Source organism: Rhinoderma darwinii, chromosome 5 (assembly GCF_050947455.1).
Source record: "Rhinoderma darwinii isolate aRhiDar2 chromosome 5, aRhiDar2.hap1, whole genome shotgun sequence".
NCBI lineage: Eukaryota > Metazoa > Chordata > Amphibia > Anura > Rhinodermatidae > Rhinoderma > Rhinoderma darwinii.
In genome coordinates this window covers 165160289-165175743 of record NC_134691.1, presented here as the reverse complement: position 1 = coordinate 165175743, position 15455 = coordinate 165160289, and the positions used below count along the sequence as shown (strand labels likewise).

At 43.3% G+C, this 15455-nt stretch overlaps 1 protein-coding gene across 4 annotated transcripts in view; it reads left to right on the top strand.

Annotated features, from left to right (window-relative positions):
* CDH20 (cadherin 20) overlaps positions 1 to 15455 on the top strand; it is a 456770-nt gene that overhangs the window by 184100 nt on the left and 257215 nt on the right. For all 4 annotated transcript variants that reach the window (XM_075826736.1, XM_075826738.1, XM_075826737.1 and 1 more), the window contains exon 3: positions 10410 to 10436. The gene's annotated coding sequence lies outside the window, so the exon portion shown is untranslated. The remainder of the gene's footprint in view (positions 1 to 10409; positions 10437 to 15455) is intronic.

The window sequence follows — 15455 nt, the reverse complement described above, 5'->3', positions numbered from 1 at the left end:
CTGGCTCAGAGGGTCAACTAGCCTGACGCTACCATGGTAATGCCCCTCACCTCACCTCTTGAACCCCACCTCAAGTTGCCTGACCGGTTCTCAGGGGACCAAAGGACTTTTCTCTCCTTTCGGGAGAGTTGTAGGCTCTACTTTCGCTTAAAGCCTCATTCCTCAGGTTCTGAGAGCCAGCGGGTGGGTATAATTATGTCCCGGCTCCAGGAAGGGCCCCAAGAGTGGGCCTTCTCCTTGGCTCCTGACGCCCCTGAACTTTCCTCAATTGATCGTTTCTTTTCTGCTCTCGGACTCATTTATGACGAGACTGACAGGACTGCCTTTGCCGAGAGTCAGCTGGTGACCTTACGTCAGGGTAAGAGACCTGTTGAGGAGTATTGTTCGGACTTTAGGAAGTGGTGCATAGCTTCTCGGTGGAATGACCCTGCCTTAAGGTGCCAGTTTAGGTTGGGTCTGTCGAACGCCCTGAAAGACCTGCTAGTTAGCTATCCCTCTTCTGACTCCCTAGACCAGGTTATGGCTTTAGCGGTACGACTTGACCGACGTCTCAGGGAACGACAGCTTGAACGTTTTTGTGTTTTCCCCTCTGACTCCCCCATGATGCCTCCCGAGGTCCCGTTGCTTCGCTCTTCCACGGAAGACTCGGAGGTACCTATGCAACTCGGGGCCTCCGTGTCCCCCCGACAACGTAGAGCGTTCCGCAGGAAGAATGGTCTCTGCTACTATTGTGGGGATGACAAGCATCAAGTGAACACCTGTCCTAGGTGTAAGAATAAGCAGCCGGAAAACTTCCGTGCCTAAGTGATCATCGGGGAGGTCACTTGGGCGCACAGGTATTTCCCTGTAAATATGAAACGTAATAAAATCTTGCTTCCCTTTCAGGTCTCTTTTGGTGGTAGGTCTGCTACCGGCAGTGCCTTCGTGAATTCAGGGTCTTCTGCTAATATCATGTCTGTGGAATTTGCTATGTCTCTAGCTATGCCTTTGATTGATTTGCCTAAACCTGTCCCGGTAGTGGGTATCGACTCCACTCCTCTTGCTAATGGTTATTTTACACAGCATACCCCTGTTTTCGAACTCCTTGTTGGCTCCATGCATTTGGACCAGTGCTCTGTACTGTTGATGCAGGGATTATCGTCTGATTTGGTTTTAGGCCTTCCCTGGTTGCAGTTGCATAATCCCACGTTTGACTGGAATACTGGGGAGCTTACCAAATGGGGTAATGAATGCTTGACGTCATGTTTTTTTGTTAATTCTATTTCTCCCCCTGAGGAGGTGAACACGCTACCTGAGTTTGTTCAGGACTTCGCTGATGTTTTCTCTAAGGAGGCCTCCGAAGTGTTACCTCCTCATAGAGAATATGATTGCGCTATCGAATTGGTACCAGGAGCTAAGCTTCCTAAGGGTAGGATATTTAATCTTTCTTGTCCCGAACGTGAAGCCATGAGAGAGTATATCCAGGAATGCCTGGCCAAGGGTTACATTCGCCCCTCTACTTCTCAGGTAGGTGCTGGCTTCTTCTTCGTAGGGAAGAAGGTTGGTGGTCTTAGGCCATGCATTGACTACCGTAACTTGAATAAGGTCACTGTAAGGAACCAGTATCCCCTTCCTTTGATTCCTGATCTCTTTAATCAGGTTCAGGGGGCCTAATGGTTCTCTAAGTTTGATCTACGGGGGGCGTATAACCTTATCCGCATCAAAGAGGGGGATGAGTGGAAGACTGAGTTTAACACGCCCGAAGGTCATTTCGAATACCTCATCATGCCCTTTGGGTTGTGTAATGCTCCTGCGGTCTTCCAGCATTTCATAAATGAGATTTTGACAGATTACCTGGGGGTATTTCTTGTAGTGTACCTTGATGACATACTGGTGTTTTCCAAGGACTGGTCCTCCCACATTGAGCATGTCAGGAAGGTGCTCCAGGTCCTTCGGGAAGATAAACTGTTTGCGAAAACCGAAAAATGTGTGTTTGGGGTACAGGAGATACCATTTTTGGGTCAAGTCCTCACTCCTCATGAATTCCGCATGCACCCCGCCAAGGTCCAGGCTGTGGCGGAATGGGTCCATCCTGCCTCCCTGAAGGCGTTACAGTGTTTTTTGGGGTTCGCTAATTATTACAGGAGATTTATTGCTAACTTCTCGGTCATCGCTAAGCCTCTTACGGACCTCACTCGCAAAGGTGCTGATCTCCTCCACTGACCTCCTGATGCTGTCCAGGCTTTTGAGGTCCTTAAGATGTGCTTTATCTCGGCCCCGGTGCTGGTTCAGCCCAACCAAATGGAGCCATTTATCGTGGAAGTTGACGCATGCGAGGTGGGAGTGGGGGCTGTCTTGTCCCAGGGTACCAGGTCCCTCACCCATCTCCGCCCCTGTGCCTACTTCTCCAAGAAGTTTTCGCCCACTGAGAGTAACTATGATATTGGCAACCGCGAACTCTTAGCCAATAAATGGGCATTTGAAGAGTGGCGCCACTTCCTGGTGGGGGCTAGGCACCAGGTAACGGTCCTTACCGACCACAAGAATCTGGTTTTCCTAGAATCTGCCCGGAGGCTAAACCCGAGACAAGCTCGATGGGCGCTATTTTTTGCCAGATTCAACTTTTTGGTTACCTATAGGGCTGGGTCTAAAAATATTAAGGCCGATGCACCGTCGCGTAGCTTCATGGCCAGCCCTCCTTCGGAGGAAGATCCTGCTTGTATTTTGCCTCCTGGTATAATCATTTCTTCTATTAATTCTGATTTAGTCTCTGAAATTGCGGCTGGTCAAGGTTCAGCTCCCGGGAACCTTCCTGAGAACAAGCTGTTTGTTCCCCTGCAATACTGGCTAAGGGTACTTAGGGAAAATCATGACTCCGCACTATCTGGTCATCCAGGCAACCTGGGTACCAAGCACCTCATTGGCAGAAACTATTGGTGGCCTGGGTTGCCTAAAGACGTTAAGGCCTACGTCGCCGCTTGTGAGGTTTGTGCTAGGTCCAAGACTCCCAGGTCCCGACCAGCGGGCTTACTATGTTCTTTGCCCATTCCCCAGAGACCTTGGACCCATATCTCCATGGATTTTATCACCGATTTGCCTCCACCTCAAGGCAAGTCGGTGGTGTGGGTAGTAGTAGACAGCTTCAGTAAGATGTGCCACTTTGTGCTCCTCAAGAAACTACCCAACGCCAAGATGTTAGCTACCTTGTTTGTCAAACACATCCTGCGTCTCCATGGGGTCCCTGTCAATATTGTTTCTGACAGAGGGGTACAATTTGTTTCATTGTTTTGGAGAGCCTTCTGTAAAAAGTTGGAGATTGATCTGTCCTTCTCCTCTGCCTTCCATCCTGAAACTAATGGCCAAACTGAGAGGACTAATCAATCTCTAGAACAATATTTAAGGTGTTTTATCTCTGACTGTCAATATGATTGGGTCTCATTCATTCCCCTCGCCGAATTTTCCCTTAATAACCGGGTCAGTGACTCGTCAGGGGTCTCCCCCTTTTTCTGTAATTTTGGGTTTAATCCACGGTTCTCCTCCGTTTCACCTGGTAGTTCCAACAATCCCGAGGTAGAGGTCGTTCATCGGGAACTGTGCACAGTCTGGGCCCAGGTTCAGAAGAACCTAGAGGCGTCCCAGAGCGTACAAAAAACTCAGGCTGATAGAAGACGTTCTGCTAACATCTTGTTTATGGTCGGGGATCTGGTGTGGTTATCGTCTAGGAACTTGCGCCTTAAGGTCCCGTCTAAGAAGTTTTCTCCCCGGTTTATTGGGCCGTATAAGGTCATTGAAGTCCTCAATCCTTTCTCCTTCCGACTGGAGTTGCCCCCATCTTTTTGAATACACGACGTGTTTCATGCCTCCCTCCTTAAACGCTGCTCCCCGTCCTTGACTCCCTCGAGGAAACCTCCTGTTCCCGTTCTCACCCCTGTGGGGGTGGAATTCGAGGTGGCCAAGATTGTGGACAGCAAGATGGTCCAAGGCTCCTTCCAGTACCTGGTCCATTGGTGAGGATACGGGCCTGAGGAGAGGACTTGGGTACCCGCCCGGGATGTTCACGCTGGGGTATTGGTCAGGAAGTTCCACCTTCGTTTCCCCAATAAACCAGGTCCACTTAGAAACTTAGAAAGGGTCCGGTGGAGCCTCATAAAAAGGGGGGTACTGTAAAGGATCTGCCAGGCACAACTTCTGTGTATACTCCCATAGGTAATCAGTCTTCACCTGAGTCTATGTCTCTGAGACTGACTCCATCTTCCACCATTCAGGATGGCAGGCTTAGGAGTGGGAGAGCCTATCGCAGCCTGGCCAGACGGAGCTAGCTCCCGCCCTCTGTCTATTTATACCTGCCTTTGCTGTTCCTCCTTTGATTGTGATTCTTCTCGTGTGGTTTCCTGGCCCAGCTACAGCTTCTACTATTTGATCCTGCTCCATACTGACCCTGGCTTACTGACTACTCTCCTGCTCTGCGTTTGGTACCTCGTGCACTCCTGGTTTGACTCGGCTTGTTCACCACTCTTGTTGCTCACGGTGTTGCCATGGGCAACTGCCTCTTTCCCTTGCTTTGTGTTCCCTTGTCTGTTTGTCTCATGCACTTACTGAGCGTAGGGACCGCCGCCCAGTTGTACCCCGTCGCCTAGGGCGGGTCGTTGCAAGTAGGCAGGGACAGAGTGGCGGGTAGATTAGGGCTCACTTGTCCGTTTCCCTACCCCCGTCATTACAATGTGTCTGTGAACAGTCCAACTGACCTTGATGGCTGAAATGTCTTAAAGACCCATGTACAATACCATTTTAATTTATGGCAATCTCTGTAAGACAAAGTATTTGCTTTTGTACAACAATACAGCTTGATTTAATATCATGGTAGTAAAGTTCCATTGCTCTTCATTATGTGAGAGTTCGGCTTCACTTAATATTGTTATGAGCAGCAGGTCTATTCCTGCTCGCTTGTCATCTTCTAGCTATTAATCAGCAACTGGGACTGTTGCTAAGGCAACTGCTGCAAAGCTGAAGCATGAGCGCAGGTTAGATGACCACACTGATGTGAGCCACTAAAGCTCATTATGGGAGAGCGACCTGATTGGTCTGCCTCTCTTTAGGAAGCCCTGGCTCAAGCATTAGAGTAGTAGTGTCATTAATAGTGTGTGCTATGTGTGTTTGCTTGTGTTTCTCTGTACAGATCGTGTGTTACCAGCCTAGTCTTGCGGTTTTCAGCTCTGTATTTGTATTTCCTCAGTCCTTGTTTTTGCTTTAGTGTTTGGTCTTGTTTAGTTGTTCAGTTTCATCCTGTTTCAATTGTTCTCTGTTTTGTTTGCGTTGTTTCACTGGGTTCTGGATCTGTTTAGTTTTTATTGCCTTTGGTTCCTACTGTTTTCCTGGTGTTGTGTTAGGGGCAGCTTCTACAGATTAGGGACTCCATTAAGGACAGTATTTGGGACAGTGAGGGTTAGTGGAGTCTGGTGTTAGGGTCATTGCTTTATTGGTAGGCCCAGGGATAGATATAGGGCGAGCTTGTTACCATCAACCATCATCTGTTTGTTACCATCATTTAATTGTTATCATCACCCATCATTCATTTGTTACCATCATCTTATTGTTATCATTACCCATCATGCGTTTATTCCTATCATCCATCTAACATCATTATCTTGTTACCATCCCTGTCTATAATCGAAGAGTTCCTGTCTTTTGTATTCCTGTTGCCTGCTGCTATTGTGATCCGTGCTCCATATTTCCCTTTCCTTCGACGGTAAAATTCGGCCCTAAAGTCCTTGGAATTACTGAGTATCAGAAGAAATGGCTAGTCCCCAGAAAGGGGATTGCGATAGGTGAAGCCTACTTCTGCTGTCTTTTGGCCAGCCGGCATCATTACAGATATGATCTAGCAAATGAGATGTAGTTTCTAATATTATAGAACTGCATTGAGGCTTGCAACAACAGGGGCACACCTATGGGGGTTTCCTAGTACCTAGAAACCCCCCTCTGTAGTGCAGGAAAAATAAACTCAGTAAAACACTGCAATATTTTTGCCATCTCTAGGGGAGCTTACTGCTAATGAATTTACTATTGAGTTCAACGAGAGCTGTAAAAATCCCTAGGCAATGTGAGCTCCCTAGTGACAGCTGCAGTATCTTTTTATAAAAAATAATAATTTTAGACCTATTATTAAATTAAATAAGTACACTTTTTGCCTGAGACCACCACTAACACTTGCACATCCTAAACAACAATATATAATATATTTACAATAAATGGTTAATAAATGGACCCCCAGAGATATTAGATATTAACCCATAACCACCCTGTTTAATGTATATCAATATTAACCCATCTTCATCTTAGACCACCAGAGGTATTATGTATTACCTGATAAACCATTCTAAACCCCCGAGAGTATGACAGGCATACTACCACTAACTCCAAAAGCATCCCATGTAAAATTGTATGATGTAATTTATGTGGAGAGTTGGCAAGTATAATCAGGAAAACTTTGCTGTTTCTTTTGTGGGCACTAATGCTTTAGGGTAAGGCCACATGGAGTGGACCTGACACAGTCGCGACGCGACCAACCACCGCACTGGTACCATGTTCGGCGCGGCTGTCAAACACCCTGTTAATGGCCACGCGTTATTGCTGGTAAAAGGTCCCTTTACCTGCAAAATCGTACAGCCATAAAGGGTGTATTAATTAATGGGCGCACTATTTTGCAGGTAAAGGGACGTATAACCCGCAACAATGCGCAGCCATTACCAGGGTATTTGACAGCCACGCCGGCACGTGGTTGGCCGCATCGCGACCATGTCAGGGTTACTGCGTGTGGCCTTACCAATGGAAACACCTTATTAAAAATCCTCTGTTTCCCCCTGAATGGGTCTATTTTGATAATGTGCACCCAAAATTCCGGGACTCAATTTAACCATATAAAACCTCATTTAAACAGAGTACCAAGTACATCATCTTACAGCATTTGCCATGAACATTTCACATTATGCTCATAGTCTTTTCTGTAATGTCATTATTCTTTTTTACTGTTATTGTAATTCATGTTTTGTGTGTAGTTAATTCTGTGTTAATAATTGTCTATTCTTCTTGCCCATTGGCATGATTCGCTGTGTATAGTTACATGCCTTTATATATTTGTTTTGCAGGTTTATAAAATGAATTCACAATAAACTAGCACTGCAAAGCTTAAAGAGATAATTTTTTATTATGCGCCAGATTTAAGCAAGCAGTGCTCTACATGTAGTACCTTATATTTGTACGTTATTATAATGGGAACCTGCACACTTTCAAGGCCACGGTAGCTGATGCCCCATTCTGCTACCAGCTGCTACTGTCTTCTCCCTATAATGAAGCAATGAACCTTGCATAACCTAGAGTTGAGCATAACTATCTCTTTAACCTGGCCTCTGACATCACATCCTGAAGCTGTTTTGTTAGTTTACTTGCTTTAACCCACGTTTGTTTACCTGTGTTGCAAGTTCTTTGCCAGTCCTGACCTTGGTTTTGAACAACTTCACTTTTGCCTATAATCCTGGTACCAAGCTTTGGAATTCCAATTTGCTCTCTAGTCAGCTATTGCAGTGCAGGGTAGTGACCTGGGGATCCCCCCCCCAGGAAAGTCCATACCATTCTTGAAGAACAATTAATCCCTTAGACTCTGCTCCCTGGTTTAGCTCCAAGCCAAATTCATTAACGGCCCAGTGGGTCCACTATCCACTTTTTGGGGTGTCTGGAACATTTCTAAACAAAATATTGTGCACCTTTCTATTGACAATTCATACAACTCTCTGCAAAGTTAACAAGAATTCCAACACAAGATCATAGTGGATTAGGGTAAGGAGGAAATACTATCTGGTGATCTTACTATTTCTCTCCAGCTACATTCAAAACCATTTTTGAGTGGGCAAAGAATAGTAAATGATATTTAACAAAATATACATATAGCCAAAAGTATATGGACATCCCTCCCAATTATTGTGTTCAGGTATTTCAGCCACACCCATTGCAAATGCTACCCACCGGAATCCCTAGCGGCTATTGTAATATTTGATGGAAAAGGGACAATGGTCTGGGGCCCTTTTTACAGAATTTGTGCAAGACCTCTTATTTCCAGTGATGGGTAATGTTAATGCTACAGCAAATTAAGACATTTTATACAGTTTTATGCTTCCAATGTTGTGGCAACAGTTTGTGGAAGGTCCTTTCCTGTTCCCGCTGACTGTGCCCTTGTGCAGAAAGCGAGGTCTATAAATACATAGGGTAGATTTAATAAGACTGGCGTCTCTCACGCCAGTCTTAATATAATGATAGTTGGAGTAAGGTGTGTCTAATTTAATAAGAGGTGCACGCCTCTAATTAAAGTTGGCGCCTCTCTGGCTGTTCATGCATCTAAAAGGAAAATCTGTCAGCTACAAGGTTGCATAAATCTGTGCTATCATTTACTCCAGTTTCTGGCGCAAACTATAGTAAATTTGTCAGGCCGTAGCAAATCACCCCTGTTTACAAAGCCATGCATACTTTTTGAAAAGTCGCTTGTTTGGCATAAATGCATCAAAAGTTTATATTTTGTATGCACATTACGACTTTCGATGCATTTGCAAAGTTTTTCTACACACATGGTGTGATAAGTTTGGTGTGGAGGAACTTGAGAGGCCTGCACAGAGCTCTGACCTCATCAAATACCTTTGGGATGAATGACCTCACAAATGCTCTTTTGGCTAAATCAGCACACATTTTAGACAGACACAATCCAAAATCTTGTGGAAAGAGTTTATAGAAAAATCTGAAGGCTGTTTTAGCTGCAAAAGAGGCACAACTCCATATTAACACCCAGCGTTTTGGAATGGGATGACCAACAATCTCTAATAGGTCAAGCGTCTGCATATTTTGGCCATATAGTGTATAACCAAACTAATTGTCAGACCCTGAAAGAAGCAAATCAACATTAGCCTGAGCTAAAGCCTTTCATACACATATGATTCTTATAGATAAATTAACTTAAAGGGTTTTTAATATCTGTACATATATCTATATATCTATATCTGTGTACAGTATATCTGTAAATATCTATATATATATATATATATATATATATATATATATATCTATATAAATATATATATAGATATATATATATATATATATATATATATATCTGTGTATATCTGTAATTATCTATATATATCTATATATATACACCTATATCTATATATCTATATCTGTGGATATCTGTAAATATATATATATATCTATCTTGAGATATCTGATAGATGCGTATACTACCTCTTGCACCAGCACTTCTTTCTGGAACTGGGTTCACCCAACCCCGGTCCCGCGGCATCCAGGCAGATAATGAATAGAGAGGTGACTGCGCATGTGTGTGGCTTGTTCCATTCTGTTCTATGAGACCTATGGAGACAGTCAAGCAAGCTAGCTCGGCTGTTTCTGTAATTCAGATAGAAGTGAATGATGAGAACTATCCTCTGCCTGGATGCAACCGGCTGTACAGGGGTTTGGTAATCCAGATTTGGAGATCTGCATCTATCAGACAATAATGGCATCCATGGCATGGATATTACATAATTTTTTTAGATGAGAATATCCCGCGAATCTTGATGCAATAAATGGTTAAAGACAATTGTTTTGCCATACTAAGGAGAAATTGGGTCAGCCATATTAGACCATGTTTAGATCTAATGTGTCTTGCTAACTTATTAAATGTATATTTATTGAAAGTATAAAACATAATTGTACATAATTTGCACAATACCATATCAAAATGTATACAAGGGAGAAAAAAACGACAACTGTGCTATACATGGGGTAGAGCATAGTTGTTGTCTTTTCATTCTCCCGACACTCCGGTAAAGTTACTGTGGGAGTAAGTGACAGCACAGAGTGATCTCGTGAGATCACGCTGTGCTGTGAGTACAGCTGAACATGAATGAAGAGAAGTGTATGACGCTGATTGGTCAGCGCCATACACTTCTCTTTACTACGACGACTTGGTGAATTGCGTATCCTAAGAGGTTTGTAAATGAATCACTGGAAGAACGCTTTAATTTACCTGTTTTTCAAATGTTTCCAAATGATCCATGATTTGCCCAGCTTTAATTTACTGTACTGTTTATTCATTCTGCCACAATGGAGATATTTAAAAACATGTAAGACTGATGTCGACAACAGGATATACAATGGCGCAAGGCAGTTAATACAAAATTCATCTGGATTGTATTTGCTAGGCTTGATAACATATTCTCAACTATAACAGTTGTGGAAAAAATTCCAACCAAGGAGTGCATTGGTTCATAGGGAATAATGTTCTGTTTTTCTTGGACTTTTAGTATAATTCAGAAAATGTTATGATTAACAATACTGTTCACCCAATTTTTCTTATGTAGGCTAATTTCTCATTTCTTCTCTACTCTTAGGAGCTGATTAGCTGTATTATAAGAAAGGTAAGATTGCTATAACACTTCAAGCATATTCAATCAAATTGTATATTATCTTTTATTTTCTTCCGGTATGTAAACTGCAAATATTTGCTTACTGTGATATTTAAGCTGCTCATGAGAAATTCTTTTTTTCTTTGTTATATTAAAGTTATTTTTTATGTTTTGATAACAGCACTCATTTAATCAATGTATTTTTCATCTGCATCCTTTAAACAAGGAGTCACTAATAATAATAACAATAATAATAACAATAATGTTATAATTAGGAGTGCTCCTTTAACCCCTTAATGACCAGCCTATTTTAGACGTTAATGACCAAGCCATTTTTTACGTTTTTCCATTCGTCTCATTCAAAGAGCTATACACTTTTTATTTTTTCGTTGACATAGCTGTATAAGGTCTTGTTTTTTGCGAGACAAGTTGTCATTTTTAATAGCACCATTTTGGGGTACATATTATTCATTGATTAACTTTTATGAACTTTTTTTGGGGGGGTAGAAAAAAACCGCAATTTCGCTACACTTTTTTGCATCCTAAATTTACGCCGTTTACCATGTGGTATAAATAACACAATAACTTTATTCAGCGGGTCATTGCGATTGCAACGATATCAAATTGGTATAGTTTTTGTATGTTTTACTACTTTTACACAGTGAAAACACTTTTTTTTTAAAATTATTTGTTTTTGTGTCTCGATATTTGAAGAGCCGTAACGTTTTTATTTTTTCGCCGATGCAGTTGTATGAGGGCTTTTTTTTTGCGGGACGACTTGTAGTTTTTATCGGTACCATTTTGGAGTAGATGCGACTTTTTGATCACTTTTTATCCCATTTTTTTTTAAGGCTGGATTCAAAGAAAACAGCAATTTTTGCATGTTTTTTTATTTTATTTTTTACGACGTTCACGTTTACGACGTTACAGACGCAGCGATACCAAATATGTGTAACTTTTTAACTTTATTTGGTTTTGTTAGGCTGGGTTCACACTACCTATTTTCAGGCGTAAACGAGGCATATTATGCCTCAATTTACGCCTGAAAATAGGGCTACAATACGTCGGCAAACATCTGCCCATTCATTTGAATAGGTTTGCCGACGTACTGTGCAGACGACCTGTTATTTACGCGTCGTCGTTTGACAGCTGTCAAACGACGACGCTTAAGTTGACTGCCTCGGCAAAGAAGTGCAGGACACTTCTTTGCAACATAATTTGAGCCATTCTTCATTGAAGTCAATGAAGAGCAGCTCAAGATTACGAGCTTCAAAGACGCCTCGCATAATACGAGGAGGAGCTTTTGCGTCTGAAACGAGGCAGCTGTTTTCTCCTGAAAACAGTCTGTCTTTTCAGACGTAAAAGCCTCTCATCGTGTGCACATACCCTAATAACAAAGCATTTTGTAAGGGGGAAAAAGTGGGTTTTTCATATTTTTTTAACTTTTTTTTTTTTTTACTCTTTATTAAACTTTTTTTTCACTTTTTTACTAGTCCCACTAGGGGACTTCACTATGCGATAATCCGATCGCATTTATAATACACTGCAATACTTCTGTATTGCAGTGTATTATGCCTCTCCGTGTAGGCATCACCTAGCAGGCATTCACCACAGGCAGACCTGGGGGACTTTATTAGGCCCCCGGCTGCCATCGGAGAAACAGACACTCGGCGATGTTATCGCCGGTTGTCAGTTGGATGAGAAAGAGCTCCCTCCCTCTCTCCAAAACCACTCAGATGCGGTGCACGCTATTGTGCATCGCATCTGAGGGGTTAAACGGGTGAGATCGATAGTAATATCGATCTCACCCGGCAGAGCAGGGACGCCCCCAGCCCTCAGCTACCTCTGGCAGCTGAGAGCAGGGAGATTTGACAGCTCCCTGCTCTGTTTACTTATTCCGATGCCGCGACATAAAAAGTCTATGGCATCGGAATAAGGCCCGTTAGTGACCGACGTAGAAACACTATGGGCCGGTCACTAACGGGTTAAATAAGTAATAGGTATTTGAATAATAACCCTTCACAGCTGTTATGCAAATGCAATCAGCAACATACAATTTACATCATTTTATGCTCATGGCACCACCTATTTAAGATATCTGACTTCTGTATTAATGATTTATCAGACAGGGTGCCAATTTAGTATTCCTCATCATGAAGCCACATTAACCATAATATTAAAGACATACATTACCAACAGTCCAACAGACCCTGAATATATATATATATATATATATATATATATATATATATATATATATATACTAGTCCTTCTCAATGAATTAGATTATCATCAAAAAGTTCATTTATTTCAGTAATTCAATTCAAAAAGTGAAACTCATATAATATATAGATTCTGTAATTAATCGGGATAGGGAGACGACAGGTGAGCCCTAATCTACCTGCAACTCAGTCACGGCCCATCCTAAGTGACGGCGTACAACTGGGCGACGGTCCCTATGCTCAGTAAGTACAAAACAGACAACACAAGACAAGGGCACACAGAAGCAAAGGGGAAGTAGGGGCAGTTGCCCACGGGAAACCGTGAGCAACAGGCAGTGGTGAACGAGCCGAATTTAAACCAGGAGAGTACGTAGTAGCAAACAGAGCAGGAGAATAGTCAGGCAAGCCAAATTTCTTGGACGTAACTTTAAGGTGCAAATTTTTAGAAGACAGCCACACCAGATCCCCGACCACAAATAGGGGGTTAGTTGAACGTCTTTTATCTGCCTGAGTCTTTTGGATGCTCTGGGACGCCTCAAGGTTCTTCTGAACCTGGGCCCAGACTGTGCACAGTTCCCGATGAACGACATCTACCTCGGGATTGTTGGAACCACCAGGTGTAACGGAGGAGAAGGGGGAGACCCCCGACGAGCTACTGACCCGGTTATTAAGGGAAAATTTGGCGAGGGGAATGAAGGAGACCCAATCATTTTGACAGTCTGAGATAAAACACCTTAAGTATTGTTCTAGAGACTGATTAGTCCTCTCAGTTTGGCCAGTAGTTTCCGGATGGAAGGCCGAGGAAAAGGACAGATCAATCTCCAGCTTCTTATAGAAAGCTCTCCAAAACAATAAAACAAATTGTACCCCTCTGTCAGAAACAATATTGACCGGAATCCCATGGAGACACGTTTGACAAACAAGGTAGCTAACGTCTTGGCATTGGGTAGTTTCTTGAGGGGCACAAAGTGGCACATCTTACTGAAGCGGTCTACTACAACCCACACCACCGACTTGCCTTGGGATGGAGGCAGATCGGTGATAAAATCCATGGAGATATGGGTCCAAGGTCTCTGGGCAATGGGCAAAGAACATAGTAAGCCCGCAGGTCGGGACCTGGGAGTCTTGGACATAGTACAAATTTCACAAGCGGCAACGTAGGCCTTAACGTCTTTAAGCAACACAGGCCACCAATAGGTTCTTGGTACCCAGGATGCCTGGCTGGCCAGATAGTGCGGAGTCATGATTCTCCCTGAGCAACCTTAGCCGGAATTGCAGGGGAACAAACAGCTTGTTCTCAGGAAGGTTCTCGGGAGCAGAACCTTGATCAGCCGCAATTTCGGAGGCTATGTCTGAATCCACAGCGGATATGATTATACCTAGGGGCAAAATAGGAGGGCTGGCCATGAAGCTACGCAACAGTGCATCAACTTTGATTTTTTTTGACCCAGCCCTAAAGGTAACCACAAAGTTGAATCTCGTAAAAAACAACGCCCATCGAGCTTGTCTCGGGTTTAGCCTTCGGGCAGATTCTAGGAACACCAGATTCTTGTGGTCAGTAAGAACCGTTACCTGGTGCCTAGCCCCCTCCAGGAAGTGGCACCACTCTTCAAATGCCAATTTAATGCCTAAGAGTTTGCGGTTTCCAATGTCATAGTTTCTCTCAGTGGAGGAGAACTTCCTGGAGAAGTAGGCACAGGGACGGAGATGGGTGAGAGACCTAGTACCCTGGGACAAGACAGCACCCACTCCCACCTCGGAGGCGTCAACCTCCACGATGAATGGCTCCATTTGGTTAGGCTGAATCAGCACTGGGGCAGAGACAAAGCACCTCTTAAGGATCTCAAAAGCCTGGACCGCCTCCGAGGGCCAGTGGAGGAGATCGGTACCTTTACGAGTGAGATCCGTAAGAGGCTTAGCGATGACCGAGAAGTTAGCAATAAATCTCCTGTAATAATTAGCAAACCCAAGGAAACCAGAGAATCACAGGCAAGGAACATGCTGCTGATCTATTTCCAGCATTTTTTTTCTGTTTTTCTTTGCACCCCTTACCAACACTGTTGCTCAGAGGTCCAAAGTCCTGTTTTCAGATGCAAGTAAATTTTGCATTTCATTTGGAAATCAAGGTCCCAGAGTCTGGAGGAAAAGTGGAGATGTGTCAATCCAAGTTGTTTGTGGTCCAGTGCGAATTTTCCACAGTCAGTGATTGTTTAGGGAGTCGTGTCATCTGCTGGTGTTGGTTCACTGTGTTATATTAAGTCCAGAGTCAACGCAGCTGTCCACCAGGAAATTTTAGAGCACTTCATGTTTCTCTCTGCCGACCAGCTTAATGGTGATTTCATTTTCGATCAGGACTTGACACCTGCCCACACTGCCAAAAGTACCAATACCTGGTGTAATAAACACAGTATCACTGTGCTTGATTGGCCAGCAAACTCACCAGACCTAAACCCCAAAGAGAATCTATGGGGTATTGTCAAGAGGAAGATGAGACAACAGACCCAACAATGCAGATGAGCTGAAGGCCGCTATCAAAGCAACCTGGGATTCCATAACACCTCAGCAGTGCCACAGGCTGATCACCTCCATGTCACGCCGCATTGATGCAGTAATTCATGCAAAAGGAGCCCCGACCAAGTATTGAGTGCATATACAGTACATGCTTTTCAGTAGGCGTACATTTCAGTATTAAAAATCATTTTTTAAATTGGGCTTATATAATATTCTATTTTTCTGAAACACAAAATTTTGGGGATTTCATTAACTGTTAGACATAATCATCAACATTAAAATAAAAAAATGTTTTCAA